At 47.6% G+C, this 13,835-nt stretch overlaps 10 non-coding genes across 10 annotated transcripts; all 10 read right to left on the minus strand.

Annotated features, from left to right (window-relative positions):
* Positions 1–235: 235 nt before the first annotated feature.
* LOC142699812 (U2 spliceosomal RNA) lies at positions 236–426 on the minus strand. Its single transcript, XR_012866394.1, has one exon. It is a non-coding gene; the product is annotated as a U2 spliceosomal RNA (small nuclear RNA).
* Positions 427–1,706: 1,280 nt separating this feature from the next.
* On the minus strand, positions 1,707–1,897 carry LOC142699824 (U2 spliceosomal RNA). The gene has a single exon (XR_012866405.1). It is a non-coding gene; the product is annotated as a U2 spliceosomal RNA (small nuclear RNA).
* Positions 1,898–3,205: 1,308 nt separating this feature from the next.
* LOC142699836 (U2 spliceosomal RNA) lies at positions 3,206–3,396 on the minus strand. The gene has a single exon (XR_012866416.1). It is a non-coding gene; the product is annotated as a U2 spliceosomal RNA (small nuclear RNA).
* A 1,280-nt stretch (positions 3,397–4,676) lies between these two features.
* On the minus strand, positions 4,677–4,867 carry LOC142699845 (U2 spliceosomal RNA). The gene has a single exon (XR_012866424.1). It is a non-coding gene; the product is annotated as a U2 spliceosomal RNA (small nuclear RNA).
* A 1,303-nt stretch (positions 4,868–6,170) lies between these two features.
* LOC142699846 (U2 spliceosomal RNA) lies at positions 6,171–6,361 on the minus strand. The gene has a single exon (XR_012866425.1). It is a non-coding gene; the product is annotated as a U2 spliceosomal RNA (small nuclear RNA).
* A 1,288-nt stretch (positions 6,362–7,649) lies between these two features.
* LOC142699813 (U2 spliceosomal RNA) lies at positions 7,650–7,840 on the minus strand. Its single transcript, XR_012866395.1, has one exon. It is a non-coding gene; the product is annotated as a U2 spliceosomal RNA (small nuclear RNA).
* Positions 7,841–9,132: 1,292 nt separating this feature from the next.
* Positions 9,133–9,323, minus strand: LOC142699814 (U2 spliceosomal RNA). Its single transcript, XR_012866396.1, has one exon. It is a non-coding gene; the product is annotated as a U2 spliceosomal RNA (small nuclear RNA).
* A 1,284-nt stretch (positions 9,324–10,607) lies between these two features.
* On the minus strand, positions 10,608–10,798 carry LOC142699815 (U2 spliceosomal RNA). Its single transcript, XR_012866397.1, has one exon. It is a non-coding gene; the product is annotated as a U2 spliceosomal RNA (small nuclear RNA).
* A 1,284-nt stretch (positions 10,799–12,082) lies between these two features.
* Positions 12,083–12,273, minus strand: LOC142699840 (U2 spliceosomal RNA). Its single transcript, XR_012866420.1, has one exon. It is a non-coding gene; the product is annotated as a U2 spliceosomal RNA (small nuclear RNA).
* A 1,292-nt stretch (positions 12,274–13,565) lies between these two features.
* On the minus strand, positions 13,566–13,756 carry LOC142699816 (U2 spliceosomal RNA). Its single transcript, XR_012866398.1, has one exon. It is a non-coding gene; the product is annotated as a U2 spliceosomal RNA (small nuclear RNA).
* Positions 13,757–13,835: the final 79 nt, after the last annotated feature.

Here is a 13,835-nt window from a genome sequence, read left to right on the forward strand (position 1 = left end):
GGAGAATGAGGTGTTCCAATGTGAAATGCCGGAAACACAGAAACACAGACGACACACAACAAGAGGTGGCAATCTATTCATTAATTGCATTTAATCAATGAGCTCATTATCACTCATGCATTGTCCAACAGGTGTTGAAATAATGGGATTAAAAGGGGAGATCCCTTCAGAAAGACAGAAACAATAGCAAAGACAAAAAACACTTTTGGAATCTGCTTTTAGTCAACACATAAGGAAAGGGTGCACCGGTCCTGGAAATACTGCAATACCAGGTCAATGCGTGGAGTGGACAGAGCAAGCTCTATTTCCATCTCCCTGTTCTAAAAATCCATTTAATATATGGTCCCCAGATAGGGGACGTATCAGATATTAAACTGATAAGAACAGATACTACACTTGATCTTAGCCAAAAGGCCGAGAAGCGATAACCCGAACGGGCCGCGCGTTGCCCGAGCCTGCCCGATACTGCTGTTCAGCCCTTGCAGCGATTCAGCCTACTTCTAGGCAATTCCATGGGGCCCTGCAGGCTCACACACTCACAGCTACACGGGAGGTGAATAAAGGCCGGAGAGGAAGCCAGACAGGATTTGCTTCTTTTGCTTGCACCACAATGCAGTGCTGAAAGAGGAGGAATCTACATAAAAACGCCTTCCTGGCAACGCCCAAATGCCCTGCTGCCATGCAGATAAACACTGGCAGCGGCAGCAAGTGCATGCCCACAGCCACCCCTTGTTCCTTCACACCTTGTATCAGCTGTAATCCAGTCCAGTCCAGTGCTGCCTGCTGAGCAGCACTGACCAACACTGCCTGGGCCCAGGCTTTTATCTCTGAGGCCCCATTATGATGTCAGAAAGCTGGCTCTGGAATCCTGAGGGCTCCACTATGACACGTGCAAAGTTCCGTCTGAACTTTATATAAGACGGTGAGGCTCAGTCAGTCACTCAGTGTTGCCTGAGAGGGCAACACTGCAACAGCCGGCCGCCAGGCTGTCTTTTTTTTGCACAGCTAGTTGCCTCCAGGAGGCCACAAGAGGGAGACAAGGGACTGCAAAATGGAAAATAGGCATCCACCAACTTTACAGACAACTTCTCCTTGCTCCTACAACCTCCATCCTTGCACAGTTTGTTATTCTTCTAGGTAACATAGTAACAAATCCAAATTGCTGCTCTCTTTGTAGGCAAGCAAGGCTTTGTTGCAACTGCAATTCTTACTTCTTCTTGAAATGTAGGGACGACAGTACATTCCATCACATCCATCTAGTGTACACAGGTAGGTCCATTGTGGCGGGCAGGCGAGCGGGCGGGCTGCTTTATTGGCTGTTTGCTGTTCCCCTACTCCACTCCACTATTTGACTGTTGTGCTGCATCAATCAATCAATCAATCAATCAATCAATCAATCAATCAATCAGTGGCTGGCTCAGGTGCAGCTCTTTAACTTACCTAAAAGGGAGGGCGGAGAGAAGACAAGGAAGGTGAATGAGGTGTTCCAATGTGAAATGCCGGAAACACAGAAACACAGACGACACACAACAAGAGGTGGCAATCTATTCATTAATTGCATTTAATCAATGAGCTCATTATCACTCATGCATTGTCCAACAGGTGTTGAAATAATGGGATTAAAAGGGGAGATCCCTTCAGAAAGACAGAAACAATAGCAAAGACAAAAAACACTTTTGGAATCTGCTTTTAGTCAACACATAAGGAAAGGGTGCACCGGTCCTGGAAATACTGCAATACCAGGTCAATGCGTGGAGTGGACAGAGCAAGCTCTATTTCCATCTCCCTGTTCTAAAAATCCATTTAATATATGGTCCCCAGATAGGGGACGTATCAGATATTAAACTGATAAGAACAGATACTACACTTGATCTTAGCCAAAAGGCCGAGAAGCGATAACCCGAACGGGCCGCGCGTTGCCCGAGCCTGCCCGATACTGCTGTTCAGCCCTTGCAGCGATTCAGCCTACTTCTAGGCAATTCCATGGGGCCCTGCAGGCTCACACACTCACAGCTACACGGGAGGTGAATAAAGGCCGGAGAGGAAGCCAGACAGGATTTGCTTCTTTTGCTTGCACCACAATGCAGTGCTGAAAGAGGAGGAATCTACATAAAAACGCCTTCCTGGCAACGCCCAAATGCCCTGCTGCCATGCAGATAAACACTGGCAGCGGCAGCAAGTGCATGCCCACAGCCACCCCTTGTTCCTTCACACCTTGTATCAGCTGTAATCCAGTCCAGTCCAGTGCTGCCTGCTGAGCAGCACTGACCAACACTGCCTGGGCCCAGGCTTTTATCTCTGAGGCCCCATTATGATGTCAGAAAGCTGGCTCTGGAATCCTGAGGGCTCCACTATGACACGTGCAAAGTTCCGTCTGAACTTTATATAAGACGGTGAGGCTCAGTCAGTCACTCAGTGTTGCCTGAGAGGGCAACACTGCAACAGCCGGCCGCCAGGCTGTCTTTTTTTTGCACAGCTAGTTGCCTCCAGGAGGCCACAAGAGGGAGACAAGGGACTGCAAAATGGAAAATAGGCATCCACCAACTTTACAGACAACTTCTCCTTGCTCCTACAACCTCCATCCTTGCACAGTTTGTTATTCTTCTAGGTAACATAGTAACAAATCCAAATTGCTGCTCTCTTTGTAGGCAAGCAAGGCTTTGTTGCAACTGCAATTCTTACTTCTTCTTGAAATGTAGGGACGACAGTACATTCCATCACATCCATCTAGTGTACACAGGTAGGCCCATTGTGGCGGGCAGGCGAGCGGGCGGGCTGCTTTATTGGCTGTTTGCTGTTCCCCTACTCCACTCCACTATTTGACTGTTGTGCTGCATCAATCAATCAATCAATCAATCAATCAATCAATCAATCAATCAATCAATCAATCAATCAATCAATCAATCAGTGGCTGGCTCAGGTGCAGCTCTTTAACTTACCTAAAAGGGAGGGCGGAGAGAAGACAAGGAAGGAGAATGAGGTGTTCCAATGTGAAATGCCGGAAACACAGAAACACAGACGACACACAACAAGAGGTGGCAATCTATTCATTAATTGCATTTAATCAATGAGCTCATTATCACTCATGCATTGTCCAACAGGTGTTGAAATAATGGGATTAAAAGGGGAGATCCCTTCAGAAAGACAGAAACAATAGCAAAGACAAAAAACACTTTTGGAATCTGCTTTTAGTCAACACATAAGGAAAGGGTGCACCGGTCCTGGAAATACTGCAATACCAGGTCAATGCGTGGAGTGGACAGAGCAAGCTCTATTTCCATCTCCCTGTTCTAAAAATCCATTTAATATATGGTCCCCAGATAGGGGACGTATCAGATATTAAACTGATAAGAACAGATACTACACTTGATCTTAGCCAAAAGGCCGAGAAGCGATAACCCGAACGGGCCGCGCGTTGCCCGAGCCTGCCCGATACTGCTGTTCAGCCCTTGCAGCGATTCAGCCTACTTCTAGGCAATTCCATGGGGCCCTGCAGGCTCACACACTCACAGCTACACGGGAGGTGAATAAAGGCCGGAGAGGAAGCCAGACAGGATTTGCTTCTTTTGCTTGCACCACAATGCAGTGCTGAAAGAGGAGGAATCTACATAAAAACGCCTTCCTGGCAACGCCCAAATGCCCTGCTGCCATGCAGATAAACACTGGCAGCGGCAGCAAGTGCATGCCCACAGCCACCCCTTGTTCCTTCACACCTTGTATCAGCTGTAATCCAGTCCAGTCCAGTGCTGCCTGCTGAGCAGCACTGACCAACACTGCCTGGGCCCAGGCTTTTATCTCTGAGGCCCCATTATGATGTCAGAAAGCTGGCTCTGGAATCCTGAGGGCTCCACTATGACACGTGCAAAGTTCCGTCTGAACTTTATATAAGACGGTGAGGCTCAGTCAGTCACTCAGTGTTGCCTGAGAGGGCAACACTGCAACAGCCGGCCGCCAGGCTGTCTTTTTTTTGCACAGCTAGTTGCCTCCAGGAGGCCACAAGAGGGAGACAAGGGACTGCAAAATGGAAAATAGGCATCCACCAACTTTACAGACAACTTCTCCTTGCTCCTACAACCTCCATCCTTGCACAGTTTGTTATTCTTCTAGGTAACATAGTAACAAATCCAAATTGCTGCTCTCTTTGTAGGCAAGCAAGGCTTTGTTGCAACTGCAATTCTTACTTCTTCTTGAAATGTAGGGACGACAGTACATTCCATCACATCCATCTAGTGTACACAGGTAGGTCCATTGTGGCGGGCAGGCGAGCGGGCGGGCTGCTTTATTGGCTGTTTGCTGTTCCCCTACTCCACTCCACTATTTGACTGTTGTGCTGCATCAATCAATCAATCAATCAATCAATCAATCAATCAATCAATCAGTGGCTGGCTCAGGTGCAGCTCTTTAACTTACCTAAAAGGGAGGGCGGAGAGAAGACAAGGAAGGTGAATGAGGTGTTCCAATGTGAAATGCCGGAAACACAGAAACACAGACGACACACAACAAGAGGTGGCAATCTATTCATTAATTGCATTTAATCAATGAGCTCATTATCACTCATGCATTGTCCAACAGGTGTTGAAATAATGGGATTAAAAGGGGAGATCCCTTCAGAAAGACAGAAACAATAGCAAAGACAAAAAACACTTTTGGAATCTGCTTTTAGTCAACACATAAGGAAAGGGTGCACCGGTCCTGGAAATACTGCAATACCAGGTCAATGCGTGGAGTGGACAGAGCAAGCTCTATTTCCATCTCCCTGTTCTAAAAATCCATTTAATATATGGTCCCCAGATAGGGGACGTATCAGATATTAAACTGATAAGAACAGATACTACACTTGATCTTAGCCAAAAGGCCGAGAAGCGATAACCCGAACGGGCCGCGCGTTGCCCGAGCCTGCCCGATACTGCTGTTCAGCCCTTGCAGCGATTCAGCCTACTTCTAGGCAATTCCATGGGGCCCTGCAGGCTCACACACTCACAGCTACACGGGAGGTGAATAAAGGCCGCAGAGGAAGCCAGACAGGATTTGCTTCTTTTGCTTGCACCACAATGCAGTGCTGAAAGAGGAGGAATCTACATAAAACGCCTTCCTGGCAACGCCCAAATGCCCTGCTGCCATGCAGATAAACACTGGCAGCGGCAGCAAGTGCATGCCCACAGCCACCCCTTGTTCCTTCACACCTTGTATCAGCTGTAATCCAGTCCAGTCCAGTGCTGCCTGCTGAGCAGCACTGACCAACACTGCCTGGGCCCAGGCTTTTATCTCTGAGGCCCCATTATGGTGTCAGAAAGCTGGCTCTGGAATCCTGAGGGCTCCACTATGACACGTGCAAAGTTCCGTCTGAACTTTATATAAGACGGTGAGGCTCAGTCAGTCACTCAGTGTTGCCTGAGAGGGCAACACTGCAACAGCCGGCCGCCAGGCTGTCTTTTTTTTGCACAGCTAGTTGCCTCCAGGAGGCCACAAGAGGGAGACAAGGGACTGCAAAATGGAAAATAGGCATCCACCAACTTTACAGACAACTTCTCCTTGCTCCTACAACCTCCATCCTTGCACAGTTTGTTATTCTTCTAGGTAACATAGTAACAAATCCAAATTGCTGCTCTCTTTGTAGGCAAGCAAGGCTTTGTTGCAACTGCAATTCTTACTTCTTCTTGAAATGTAGGGACGACAGTACATTCCATCACATCCATCTAGTGTACACAGGTAGGTCCATTGTGGCGGGCAGGCGAGCGGGCGGGCTGCTTTATTGGCTGTTTGCTGTTCCCCTACTCCACTCCACTATTTGACTGTTGTGCTGCATCAATCAATCAATCAATCAATCAATCAATCAATCAATCAATCAATCAATCAATCAATCAATCAATCAGTGGCTGGCTCAGGTGCAGCTCTTTAACTTACCTAAAAGGGAGGGCGGAGAGAAGACAAGGAAGGAGAATGAGGTGTTCCAATGTGAAATGCCGGAAACACAGAAACACAGACGACACACAACAAGAGGTGGCAATCTATTCATTAATTGCATTTAATCAATGAGCTCATTATCACTCATGCATTGTCCAACAGGTGTTGAAATAATGGGATTAAAAGGGGAGATCCCTTCAGAAAGACAGAAACAATAGCAAAGACAAAAAACACTTTTGGAATCTGCTTTTAGTCAACACATAAGGAAAGGGTGCACCGGTCCTGGAAATACTGCAATACCAGGTCAATGCGTGGAGTGGACAGAGCAAGCTCTATTTCCATCTCCCTGTTCTAAAAATCCATTTAATATATGGTCCCCAGATAGGGGACGTATCAGATATTAAACTGATAAGAACAGATACTACACTTGATCTTAGCCAAAAGGCCGAGAAGCGATAACCCGAACGGGCCGCGCGTTGCCCGAGCCTGCCCGATACTGCTGTTCAGCCCTTGCAGCGATTCAGCCTACTTCTAGGCAATTCCATGGGGCCCTGCAGGCTCACACACTCACAGCTACACGGGAGGTGAATAAAGGCCGGAGAGGAAGCCAGACAGGATTTGCTTCTTTTGCTTGCACCACAATGCAGTGCTGAAAGAGGAGGAATCTACATAAAAACGCCTTCCTGGCAACGCCCAAATGCCCTGCTGCCATGCAGATAAACACTGGCAGCGGCAGCAAGTGCATGCCCACAGCCACCCCTTGTTCCTTCACACCTTGTATCAGCTGTAATCCAGTCCAGTCCAGTGCTGCCTGCTGAGCAGCACTGACCAACACTGCCTGGGCCCAGGCTTTTATCTCTGAGGCCCCATTATGATGTCAGAAAGCTGGCTCTGGAATCCTGAGGGCTCCACTATGACACGTGCAAAGTTCCGTCTGAACTTTATATAAGACGGTGAGGCTCAGTCAGTCACTCAGTGTTGCCTGAGAGGGCAACACTGCAACAGCCGGCCGCCAGGCTGTCTTTTTTTTGCACAGCTAGTTGCCTCCAGGAGGCCACAAGAGGGAGACAAGGGACTGCAAAATGGAAAATAGGCATCCACCAACTTTACAGACAACTTCTCCTTGCTCCTACAACCTCCATCCTTGCACAGTTTGTTATTCTTCTAGGTAACATAGTAACAAATCCAAATTGCTGCTCTCTTTGTAGGCAAGCAAGGCTTTGTTGCAACTGCAATTCTTACTTCTTCTTGAAATGTAGGGACGACAGTACATTCCATCACATCCATCTAGTGTACACAGGTAGGTCCATTGTGGCGGGCAGGCGAGCGGGCGGGCTGCTTTATTGGCTGTTTGCTGTTCCCCTACTCCACTCCACTATTTGACTGTTGTGCTGCATCAATCAATCAATCAATCAATCAATCAATCAATCAATCAATCAATCAATCAGTGGCTGGCTCAGGTGCAGCTCTTTAACTTACCTAAAAGGGAGGGCGGAGAGAAGACAAGGAAGGTGAATGAGGTGTTCCAATGTGAAATGCCGGAAACACAGAAACACAGACGACACACAACAAGAGGTGGCAATCTATTCATTAATTGCATTTAATCAATGAGCTCATTATCACTCATGCATTGTCCAACAGGTGTTGAAATAATGGGATTAAAAGGGGAGATCCCTTCAGAAAGACAGAAACAATAGCAAAGACAAAAAACACTTTTGGAATCTGCTTTTAGTCAACACATAAGGAAAGGGTGCACCGGTCCTGGAAATACTGCAATACCAGGTCAATGCGTGGAGTGGACAGAGCAAGCTCTATTTCCATCTCCCTGTTCTAAAAATCCATTTAATATATGGTCCCCAGATAGGGGACGTATCAGATATTAAACTGATAAGAACAGATACTACACTTGATCTTAGCCAAAAGGCCGAGAAGCGATAACCCGAACGGGCCGCGCGTTGCCCGAGCCTGCCCGATACTGCTGTTCAGCCCTTGCAGCGATTCAGCCTACTTCTAGGCAATTCCATGGGGCCCTGCAGGCTCACACACTCACAGCTACACGGGAGGTGAATAAAGGCCGGAGAGGAAGCCAGACAGGATTTGCTTCTTTTGCTTGCACCACAATGCAGTGCTGAAAGAGGAGGAATCTACATAAAAACGCCTTCCTGGCAACGCCCAAATGCCCTGCTGCCATGCAGATAAACACTGGCAGCGGCAGCAAGTGCATGCCCACAGCCACCCCTTGTTCCTTCACACCTTGTATCAGCTGTAATCCAGTCCAGTCCAGTGCTGCCTGCTGAGCAGCACTGACCAACACTGCCTGGGCCCAGGCTTTTATCTCTGAGGCCCCATTATGATGTCAGAAAGCTGGCTCTGGAATCCTGAGGGCTCCACTATGACACGTGCAAAGTTCCGTCTGAACTTTATATAAGACGGTGAGGCTCAGTCAGTCACTCAGTGTTGCCTGAGAGGGCAACACTGCAACAGCTGGCCGCCAGGCTGTCTTTTTTTTGCACAGCTAGTTGCCTCCAGGAGGCCACAAGAGGGAGACAAGGGACTGCAAAATGGAAAATAGGCATCCACCAACTTTACAGACAACTTCTCCTTGCTCCTACAACCTCCATCCTTGCACAGTTTGTTATTCTTCTAGGTAACATAGTAACAAATCCAAATTGCTGTTCTCTTTGTAGGCAAGCAAGGCTTTGTTGCAGCTGCAATTCTTACTTCTTCTTGAAATGTAGGGACGACAGTACATTCCATCACATCCATCTAGTGTACACAGGTAGGTCCATTGTGGCGGGCAGGCGAGCGGGCGGGCTGCTTTATTGGCTGTTTGCTGTTCCCCTACTCCACTCCACTATTTGACTGTTGTGCTGCATCAATCAATCAATCAATCAATCAATCAATCAATCAATCAATCAATCAATCAATCAGTGGCTGGCTCAGGTGCAGCTCTTTAACTTACCTAAAAGGGAGGGCGGAGAGAAGACAAGGAAGGTGAATGAGGTGTTCCAATGTGAAATGCCGGAAACACAGAAACACAGACGACACACAACAAGAGGTGGCAATCTATTCATTAATTGCATTTAATCAATGAGCTCATTATCACTCATGCATTGTCCAACAGGTGTTGAAATAATGGGATTAAAAGGGGAGATCCCTTCAGAAAGACAGAAACAATAGCAAAGACAAAAAACACTTTTGGAATCTGCTTTTAGTCAACACATAAGGAAAGGGTGCACCGGTCCTGGAAATACTGCAATACCAGGTCAATGCGTGGAGTGGACAGAGCAAGCTCTATTTCCATCTCCCTGTTCTAAAAATCCATTTAATATATGGTCCCCAGATAGGGGACGTATCAGATATTAAACTGATAAGAACAGATACTACACTTGATCTTAGCCAAAAGGCCGAGAAGCGATAACCCGAACGGGCCGCGCGTTGCCCGAGCCTGCCCGATACTGCTGTTCAGCCCTTGCAGCGATTCAGCCTACTTCTAGGCAATTCCATGGGGCCCTGCAGGCTCACACACTCACAGCTACACGGGAGGTGAATAAAGGCCGGAGAGGAAGCCAGACAGGATTTGCTTCTTTTGCTTGCACCACAATGCAGTGCTGAAAGAGGAGGAATCTACATAAAAACGCCTTCCTGGCAACGCCCAAATGCCCTGCTGCTATGCAGATAAACACTGGCAGCGGCAGCAAGTGCATGCCCACAGCCACCCCTTGTTCCTTCACACCTTGTATCAGCTGTAATCCAGTCCAGTCCAGTGCTGCCTGCTGAGCAGCACTGACCAACACTGCCTGGGCCCAGGCTTTTATCTCTGAGGCCCCATTATGATGTCAGAAAGCTGGCTCTGGAATCCTGAGGGCTCCACTATGACACGTGCAAAGTTCCGTCTGAACTTTATATAAGACGGTGAGGCTCAGTCAGTCACTCAGTGTTGCCTGAGAGGGCAACACTGCAACAGCCGGCCGCCAGGCTGTCTTTTTTTTGCACAGCTAGTTGCCTCCAGGAGGCCACAAGAGGGAGACAAGGGACTGCAAAATGGAAAATAGGCATCCACCAACTTTACAGACAACTTCTCCTTGCTCCTACAACCTCCATCCTTGCACAGTTTGTTATTCTTCTAGGTAACATAGTAACAAATCCAAATTGCTGCTCTCTTTGTAGGCAAGCAAGGCTTTGTTGCAACTGCAATTCTTACTTCTTCTTGAAATGTAGGGACGACAGTACATTCCATCACATCCATCTAGTGTACACAGGTAGGTCCATTGTGGCGGGCAGGCGAGCGGGCGGGCTGCTTTATTGGCTGTTTGCTGTTCCCCTACTCCACTCCACTATTTGACTGTTGTGCTGCATCAATCAATCAATCAATCAATCAATCAATCAATCAATCAATCAATCAGTGGCTGGCTCAGGTGCAGCTCTTTAACTTACCTAAAAGGGAGGGCGGAGAGAAGACAAGGAAGGTGAATGAGGTGTTCCAATGTGAAATGCCGGAAACACAGAAACACAGACGACACACAACAAGAGGTGGCAATCTATTCATTAATTGCATTTAATCAATGAGCTCATTATCACTCATGCATTGTCCAACAGGTGTTGAAATAATGGGATTAAAAGGGGAGATCCCTTCAGAAAGACAGAAACAATAGCAAAGACAAAAAACACTTTTGGAATCTGCTTTTAGTCAACACATAAGGAAAGGGTGCACCGGTCCTGGAAATACTGCAATACCAGGTCAATGCGTGGAGTGGACAGAGCAAGCTCTATTTCCATCTCCCTGTTCTAAAAATCCATTTAATATATGGTCCCCAGATAGGGGACGTATCAGATATTAAACTGATAAGAACAGATACTACACTTGATCTTAGCCAAAAGGCCGAGAAGCGATAACCCGAACGGGCCGCGCGTTGCCCGAGCCTGCCCGATACTGCTGTTCAGCCCTTGCAGCGATTCAGCCTACTTCTAGGCAATTCCATGGGGCCCTGCAGGCTCACACACTCACAGCTACACGGGAGGTGAATAAAGGCCGGAGAGGAAGCCAGACAGGATTTGCTTCTTTTGCTTGCACCACAATGCAGTGCTGAAAGAGGAGGAATCTACATAAAAACGCCTTCCTGGCAACGCCCAAATGCCCTGCTGCCATGCAGATAAACACTGGCAGCGGCAGCAAGTGCATGCCCACAGCCACCCCTTGTTCCTTCACACCTTGTATCAGCTGTAATCCAGTCCAGTCCAGTGCTGCCTGCTGAGCAGCACTGACCAACACTGCCTGGGCCCAGGCTTTTATCTCTGAGGCCCCATTATGATGTCAGAAAGCTGGCTCTGGAATCCTGAGGGCTCCACTATGACACGTGCAAAGTTCCATCTGAACTTTATATAAGACGGTGAGGCTCAGTCAGTCACTCAGTGTTGCCTGAGAGGGCAACACTGCAACAGCCGGCCGCCAGGCTGTCTTTTTTTTGCACAGCTAGTTGCCTCCAGGAGGCCACAAGAGGGAGACAAGGGACTGCAAAATGGAAAATAGGCATCCACCAACTTTACAGACAACTTCTCCTTGCTCCTACAACCTCCATCCTTGCACAGTTTGTTATTCTTCTAGGTAACATAGTAACAAATCCAAATTGCTGCTCTCTTTGTAGGCAAGCAAGGCTTTGTTGCAACTGCAATTCTTACTTCTTCTTGAAATGTAGGGACGACAGTACATTCCATCACATCCATCTAGTGTACACAGGTAGGTCCATTGTGGCGGGCAGGCGAGCGGGCGGGCTGCTTTATTGGCTGTTTGCTGTTCCCCTACTCCACTCCACTATTTGACTGTTGTGCTGCATCAATCAATCAATCAATCAATCAATCAATCAATCAATCAATCAATCAGTGGCTGGCTCAGGTGCAGCTCTTTAACTTACCTAAAAGGGAGGGCGGAGAGAAGACAAGGAAGGTGAATGAGGTGTTCCAATGTGAAATGCCGGAAACACAGAAACACAGACGACACACAACAAGAGGTGGCAATCTATTCATTAATTGCATTTAATCAATGAGCTCATTATCACTCATGCATTGTCCAACAGGTGTTGAAATAATGGGATTAAAAGGGGAGATCCCTTCAGAAAGACAGAAACAATAGCAAAGACAAAAAACACTTTTGGAATCTGCTTTTAGTCAACACATAAGGAAAGGGTGCACCGGTCCTGGAAATACTGCAATACCAGGTCAATGTGTGGAGTGGACAGAGCAAGCTCTATTTCCATCTCCCTGTTCTAAAAATCCATTTAATATATGGTCCCCAGATAGGGGACGTATCAGATATTAAACTGATAAGAACAGATACTACACTTGATCTTAGCCAAAAGGCCGAGAAGCGATAACCCGAACGGGCCGCGCGTTGCCCGAGCCTGCCCGATACTGCTGTTCAGCCCTTGCAGCGATTCAGCCTACTTCTAGGCAATTCCATGGGGCCCTGCAGGCTCACACACTCACAGCTACACGGGAGGTGAATAAAGGCCGGAGAGGAAGCCAGACAGGATTTGCTTCTTTTGCTTGCACCACAATGCAGTGCTGAAAGAGGAGGAATCTACATAAAAACGCCTTCCTGGCAACGCCCAAATGCCCTGCTGCCATGCAGATAAACACTGGCAGCGGCAGCAAGTGCATGCCCACAGCCACCCCTTGTTCCTTCACACCTTGTATCAGCTGTAATCCAGTCCAGTCCAGTGCTGCCTGCTGAGCAGCACTGACCAACACTGCCTGGGCCCAGGCTTTTATCTCTGAGGCCCCATTATGATGTCAGAAAGCTGGCTCTGGAATCCTGAGGGCTCCACTATGACACGTGCAAAGTTCCGTCTGAACTTTATATAAGACGGTGAGGCTCAGTCAGTCACTCAGTGTTGCCTGAGAGGGCAACACTGCAACAGCCGGCCGCCAGGCTGTCTTTTTTTTGCACAGCTAGTTGCCTCCAGGAGGCCACAAGAGGGAGACAAGGGACTGCAAAATGGAAAATAGGCATCCACCAACTTTACAGACAACTTCTCCTTGCTCCTACAACCTCCATCCTTGCACAGTTTGTTATTCTTCTAGGTAACATAGTAACAAATCCAAATTGCTGCTCTCTTTGTAGGCAAGCAAGGCTTTGTTGCAACTGCAATTCTTACTTCTTCTTGAAATGTAGGGACGACAGTACATTCCATCACATCCATCTAGTGTACACAGGTAGGTCCATTGTGGCGGGCAGGCGAGCGGGCGGGCTGCTTTATTGGCTGTTTGCTGTTCCCCTACTCCACTCCACTATTTGACTGTTGTGCTGCATCAATCAATCAATCAATCAATCAATCAATCAATCAATCAATCAATCAATCAATCAGTGGCTGGCTCAGGTGCAGCTCTTTAACTTACCTAAAAGGGAGGGCGGAGAGAAGACAAGGAAGGTGAATGAGGTGTTCCAATGTGAAATGCCGGAAACACAGAAACACAGACGACACACAACAAGAGGTGGCAATCTATTCATTAATTGCATTTAATCAATGAGCTCATTATCACTCATGCATTGTCCAACAGGTGTTGAAATAATGGGATTAAAAGGGGAGATCCCTTCAGAAAGACAGAAACAATAGCAAAGACAAAAAACACTTTTGGAATCTGCTTTTAGTCAACACATAAGGAAAGGGTGCACCGGTCCTGGAAATACTGCAATACCAGGTCAATGCGTGGAGTGGACAGAGCAAGCTCTATTTCCATCTCCCTGTTCTAAAAATCCATTTAATATATGGTCCCCAGATAGGGGACGTATCAGATATTAAACTGATAAGAACAGATACTACACTTGATCTTAGCCAAAAGGCCGAGAAGCGATAACCCGAACGGGCCGCGCGTTGCCCGAGCCTGCCCGATACTGCTGTTCAGCCCTTGCAGCGATTCAGCCTACTCCTAGG

Source organism: Rhinoderma darwinii, unplaced genomic scaffold (genome assembly GCF_050947455.1).
Source record: "Rhinoderma darwinii isolate aRhiDar2 unplaced genomic scaffold, aRhiDar2.hap1 Scaffold_1688, whole genome shotgun sequence".
NCBI lineage: Eukaryota > Metazoa > Chordata > Amphibia > Anura > Rhinodermatidae > Rhinoderma > Rhinoderma darwinii.